Source organism: Chenopodium quinoa, unplaced genomic scaffold (genome assembly GCF_001683475.1).
Source record: "Chenopodium quinoa cultivar QQ74 unplaced genomic scaffold, ASM168347v1, whole genome shotgun sequence".
Taxonomy (NCBI): domain Eukaryota; kingdom Viridiplantae; phylum Streptophyta; class Magnoliopsida; order Caryophyllales; family Amaranthaceae; genus Chenopodium; species Chenopodium quinoa.
In genome coordinates, this window is record NW_018745485.1 from 1,673,290 (window position 1) to 1,679,289 (window position 6,000).

Here is a 6,000-nt window from a genome sequence, read left to right on the forward strand (position 1 = left end):
GCGATACAAATAGCCAGTCAAACTAGCCAATCAAATCAGCCGACAACCAACAATCAATTGCCAAACAAGGCCATTATATCAAATATTCGTTTTTTTTAATAACGGGTAAATACATCAAGCAAAATAACTTTCACCATGTTTCCTGCATTCTGTTGTACTTACATGGGCTCTATGGACTAGTTGACGTTGTACTTTGATACATAACACACAGTCCCTTATCTCTGCAGCTTCCTTTATATCTATGATGATCTGCCTAAGCTCCTCCTCCACTTGATCCAGATTTATAAGAGTCTGATTTGATAACTATATATATTCTTTATCTGTGCTTGGATTTGTCGTATTGCTTGCAAAACTGTTATTCCTTCTGCTTGGGTTGGTGTCAGAGCAAAGATTCTAGACGCTCCCTGCATCTGGGCACCTTAGTTCCCTTCTGCTACCCAAGCAGTAGTTGCCTTCAACTCTCCCTTGGCACTGTTGTACTTTTCCTTCCAAGCTGCATCCACACAAACAGATAGCGAGTAACCCTGACTTCCAGATTAGAATCTTCCTTTGGTGCTTGTGATCATGATCTGTCGTTACTTTTGTGAAGATCTGTTTTTCACTTTTGCTATCCATCTTCAGACGTGTGACTGTGCTAACTCCAAAATTGAGTTGGGGTTAATACTTTAAAAGTTATCTCATTTCTCTGTAACCAAATAGCCCATAAGGTGGCTATGAATTGAACTAGGGCAGAAGAGAATGATCTTCATGTTCTTTTTAAGGTAAATGAACCAGTCTATCACCCAATCCCTGCAATAAACAAAATAGTTGTTAGAGGTGTTGATGCCAAGAGGGGAGGCTTCCCATATCCTTCTTGAGATCGATGTCGCAAAATTTGAATAGGTGGTTTGTGCTTTCATCTTGAGAAGAACACAAGGGGCATTGTTTTCTTAACTTGATGCCCCTTTTCTCTAAGTTGTCCTTAGTATGAGTTATATTTTGTGTTAATTTCCAAATAAAGATTTTCCCCTTTGGGTGAAAATCACTCCTCCATAACTCTTTCTAAAATTTCTTCTCTCTTTGTGACTCCATTTGGACTGATCCTTTGTTCTCTATGAACCAATAACCTGTTTTAAATTTGTACATCCCTTTCTTGTCTCTGTTCCAGACAAATTCGTCCTCATGGTTCCTTGTTGTGATATGTGTTGCTAGGATGTCCTTTGCTGCTTCTTCTTTGAACATCTTCCAAATAAGTCCTACTTTCCATTTCCTGTTAGGAGTTAACTTAGAGACTCTCTAAATGTTTTGGAATTCTATTGAGTTCTTTCTTTGCACCTTCCTTCTGTTAGCCCAAATATCTTAATCAATCATTGTAAACTGACCATTTCCAATCCTCTTCCCAATTCCTTCCTTATGCTCTTGAACCGCTCTAATCAAACTTCGTGCTACCCATGACCCTTTTTGTAGCTTCTTTCCTTACAATCCAACAGAGATAGGGTCCTTACCATATCTTACTCTAAAAACTTTACTGGCTAGGAGGTTTGGTTTAGTATATAATCTCTGGCTTTGCTTCATCAGTAGCCTTTTATTGATTGTAGATATGTCTTTCAATCCCATACCTCCTGTGTTTTTGTGAGAAAAGAGCACTTCTTTGCTTCTCCAGTAGATCGGTCTAACTTCTAAAGAAGAAAACCACCAGAATTTCAAAATCGCAGCATTAATCTTCTGAGTGATAATCTATGGGCACCAGTATAGAGACAGGAAATGATGTGCTAACATCACCAAGACTCCATTAATTAGTACTGCTTTGCTAGATTGAGATAGATGGCTAAATTTCCATGAAGAAATTTTTGTCCTTATTTTTTCAACTAGATGCTGGAATTTGGTACTTGATCTACCATCCACATCCATAGGACAACCGAGGTAGGTGCCTAACTCCTTGTAGCTCTTAACCTTGAGGGGTTGTCTAAGCAAACGAACAAACCGGGATGGGGTATATGGGCTAAAGATAATAGAAGATTTGTGTGCATTTACCACCTCACCTGAGATCAAGTAGAAGTCATCCAAGACTTTCTTAACCAATCTACAAGATGAAGGAGTGGCTTTAAAACAAAGGAGTGCGTCGTTTGCAAAGAATAGATGGTTGATTTGAGGCGCACTTATTGCTACTTTTATTCCCTGCAAATGCCCTGCTTCTTGTAAAGCTACCAATTTTCTGGACAATACCTCCATCACAAATATAAAAAGATATGGTGATAATGGGTCTCCTTGTCTTAAGCCTGCTTTTGGTTTGAAAATATTACCTAGCTCTCTATTAAGCAGGATAGCATACGAAATTGAGGAGATACACTGGAAAATCCAATTTATCCATTTTCCCGGGAAATCCATTTTAACAAGGATTCTTCTGATTAGTTCCCAACTCACTCTATCATAGGCCTTGTTAAGGTCAATCTTCAAGATACCTTCAAACCTACCTCCCTTATTTTTGCTTTTGACTATAGAAAGAATCTCATGCGCTACAAAAGCTGTTATCCACCATAAGCCTCCCCGGGACAAAGGCATTTTGAAAATCACCAATCAAATCCGAAAGAATGGATTTTAGCCTATTCACCATGCATTTCGAGATGATCTTATATAAGGAGTTGCATAGTGTAGAGAATAATTTCAAGCCTTTAAATCCCACTAGCTTGAACCCCACTGTGATCATACACTAAAGTACGGTGACGTCCAAAAGGGAAGAAGATAGAGCAAAAGAGTCGCCAACAAGTTTTAGGAACTTGTAAACCGTTCATAGGATGAAGGTTACACCCCTTAACGATCCAAGAGATCGTCAACTCCATAAGGTCTAGAACCAAATAAGGAATCGGGGATGAAGGTACAAATCCAACCTAAAAGAGATTGAACATGCCCTAATAATAGGCCTCTACTTTATTCTGATCGTATTCATGTGCGCTTTCTGACTAACATGCAATCAATAGGTTCACCCTAAACCTGTTTAATCTATGTTGGTTGAATTTAATGCACATATAAATCTATTATTGGCGATCACTTGAAATTATAATCAAATTAACCCTAAACAAGATTATTAATTATCTTATTAAGCGTGATTACAAGTACCATATTCCCTTTAAACATGCAATAAAAGGTGTGATCAAGCAATAAAGAATAAATAAGCATCAAGCAACATAATAATCAAGACAATTATAATCATCATGATAATAATCATCATAAAATAATAATATTCACAATCATCATAAATTATAACAATTATAATCATAATCATGTTCATGAATCATAATTAAAAATAATCATATCAACATTAAAGCATAATAAGATCCTAGGCATGATACTAACAAGATTAATAACAAACCCTAGCATGTCACTAAGCATATAAAAATCAAATCTTTAACCTTAACATGATACTAAAAATCATAAATATTATGAAGAACATAGGAAGCATCGTAACAATCATATTTAATATTAAAAATACCCTAGACATGATACTAGGAATATCATAGTGACAATATAAACATGATTTCTACATCATAACATCAATTAAACCATTAAAGTACTTACTTTGATGCTTCGTACCTCTTTCTAATAACAAAATACACACGTTAGTAACTTCAAGGAAAATAATAATAAAAAATTAAATTAAATAATTGAAATAGAGAATTGGGACCAAACCCTCAGAAATTAAACCTTTCACGTCTAGGGCGAAGACAACTTCGAATATGGCTAGGTGTTTCTAGATCTTGTGAATGCGGAATTTTGTATGTGAAAACAAAGTTTAGAAAAGAGAGAGAGAGAGAGAGAATAATCAAGGAAATCTTGATGAGAGTTGGTGAATTGAAATTAGAAATGATGAAATCTCGTTGTAGGTGAATGAAAACGGAGTTTTTAATACGATATTTATAGAGAAAATCAGCCAAAAAAGATAATTTAACAAAACAGAGTCTGACGCTCAGGAAACAGAACGGCGCCAAGACTGGCTAGCTGGCGCCAAGCACCAATGGCTAGCGCCAGGCGCCAATGGCTAGCGCCAGGCGCCAATGGCTAGCGCCTGGCGCCAAGGCCTGGGGTTGGACGCCAGTCTTGATTTTAACGCGTTTTCGAAAATCTGATAAGCTTACTGTATTGGAGGATAAAATAATATAATTTCTTCGAAATGCTATTTGATTTTGATTAAAACTCTGAAAAGTCAACAAAGGTCAATTTATCAATGCTAATTGAATTAGGAATGAAAAGAACCTTCTAGAAGATTCTAGAAGAATAAAATCATTCTTAATTGCATTAGGAATGATAAATCATATTAGGCCCTCCCCAAGATCATTGGCCGTACATAAAGCTCAAACAGGGCCCAGTTTGGTAAATTGGCCATAACTTCCTCAATATTCATCGGAATTGGGCTTATAATATATCGTTGGAAAGGTCTTTGCAAGCCCCATCCAACTACACCACTATTGGACCCATATCATGGACCAACCAAACTGTATTGAGTTTTTTCTTAAAATAAAGTTTTCAAAAACAGAGAGAAGAGAAAAGAAATAAAAACTATCCGCAACACTAGACTTTCCACACTTTCACTTCATTCGATTATGATTCGACGTGAAAGGTACTCATCACTGGGTTTGGTTTTGGGGAGACACAAATGGGTGTCTACACATAGACTTGTCGATCTAAATTCCTTTACCCTTTTTAGTTGTTTCTTCTTCGGGATTAGGGTAATGAAAGTCATATTTCTCTTTGATAACATTCTTCGAGTAGCAAAGAAGTGTTAAAAAACCCTTAATCACCTCTTCTTTGATGGTGTTCCAATGCTCTTGAAAGAAAATGTAACACCCCTGTTTTGGGTGTTTTTGTCCCTCGGGAAAATTACGACTCGAAGACTGGTCTGACTACGCCTGTACCTGCAAAATAACGAAGGCTCCAGGTGGTTGGAGCTCTGCCTCCGACGATCAAGTAAGAACATGTTGGAGAATGTAAAAAGGTGCGGAAAGTAAAGTGAGATCTTCTCGGATTCCGAGATCAGGTGTTTTCTCTGATGTGAGAGAATGTAGGTTAGTGTAATAAATGATTGAATGTGTCCCAAAAGTGAGGGATATCTTTAACACCCCTAAAATTCGAGTCTTTTTAAAACAAGGAAAATTTGATTTAAATAATCCAACCTTTGACATATTTATTTTTAATAATCCAACCTTTTAATTATTCTACAACAATCCAAGCTTTGGGGGGTGTTTTTTTTATTAGGCTAAATAGGTCACCTAACCTAAAACCTCCCCTTACCACTTCCCCTTCCTCTGTTCCTCATTCCTTCCCCGAACACCTCCAAACTACGTTACTTTTCTTTCCCATCCCTTCTCAAAATTCCGGCCACCCTGTCCACGCGTATATGACAATTTAGGTTTTGGGTGTTTTTTGTTCTTCTGAGACAAGGATTTGCAGAAATCTGCCAGGATTGATGTGTATATGTTTCTAATTTGTAATTGGGGTTGTTTATTTTCAATTGGAAAGTCAAAGTTGTTATCTTGATTAGCCAAAACCAAGGAATGATTTTTGTTGGTTTTCTGAAAAATTAGATCTTGGGAATTTTGATTTGAAGGTTGGTTATTGTGGGAGAGAAGAAATTTGGGTTATATTGGGAATTTTTATGGAAGTAATCAATCAATGGCAGATTTTAAAGAGAGTAATTCATGAGCACTTGAATTGGTGTGAGGGGAGGTAGATCGGCGGCAAGGGATGGGGGTGGCTGAGGAAGGGGACGGTGAAGGTGAAGGTGAAGATGAAGGTGAAGGTGAAGGTGAAGCTAAGGGAAAGGAGGAGGAAGCTTGGTGGTTGGGATTTGGGAATGTTTTTTTTTTAATCCTTTTTTTTTGTTAAAAAATTGAAAGAAAAAAAAAGTTACATGAGGAACAGGTAAAAGGTCATTTTGTCCTAATAAAATAAAACACCCCCAAAGCTTGGATTATTGTTGAATAATTTAAAGGTTGGATTATTAAAAATATATACGTCAAAGGTTGG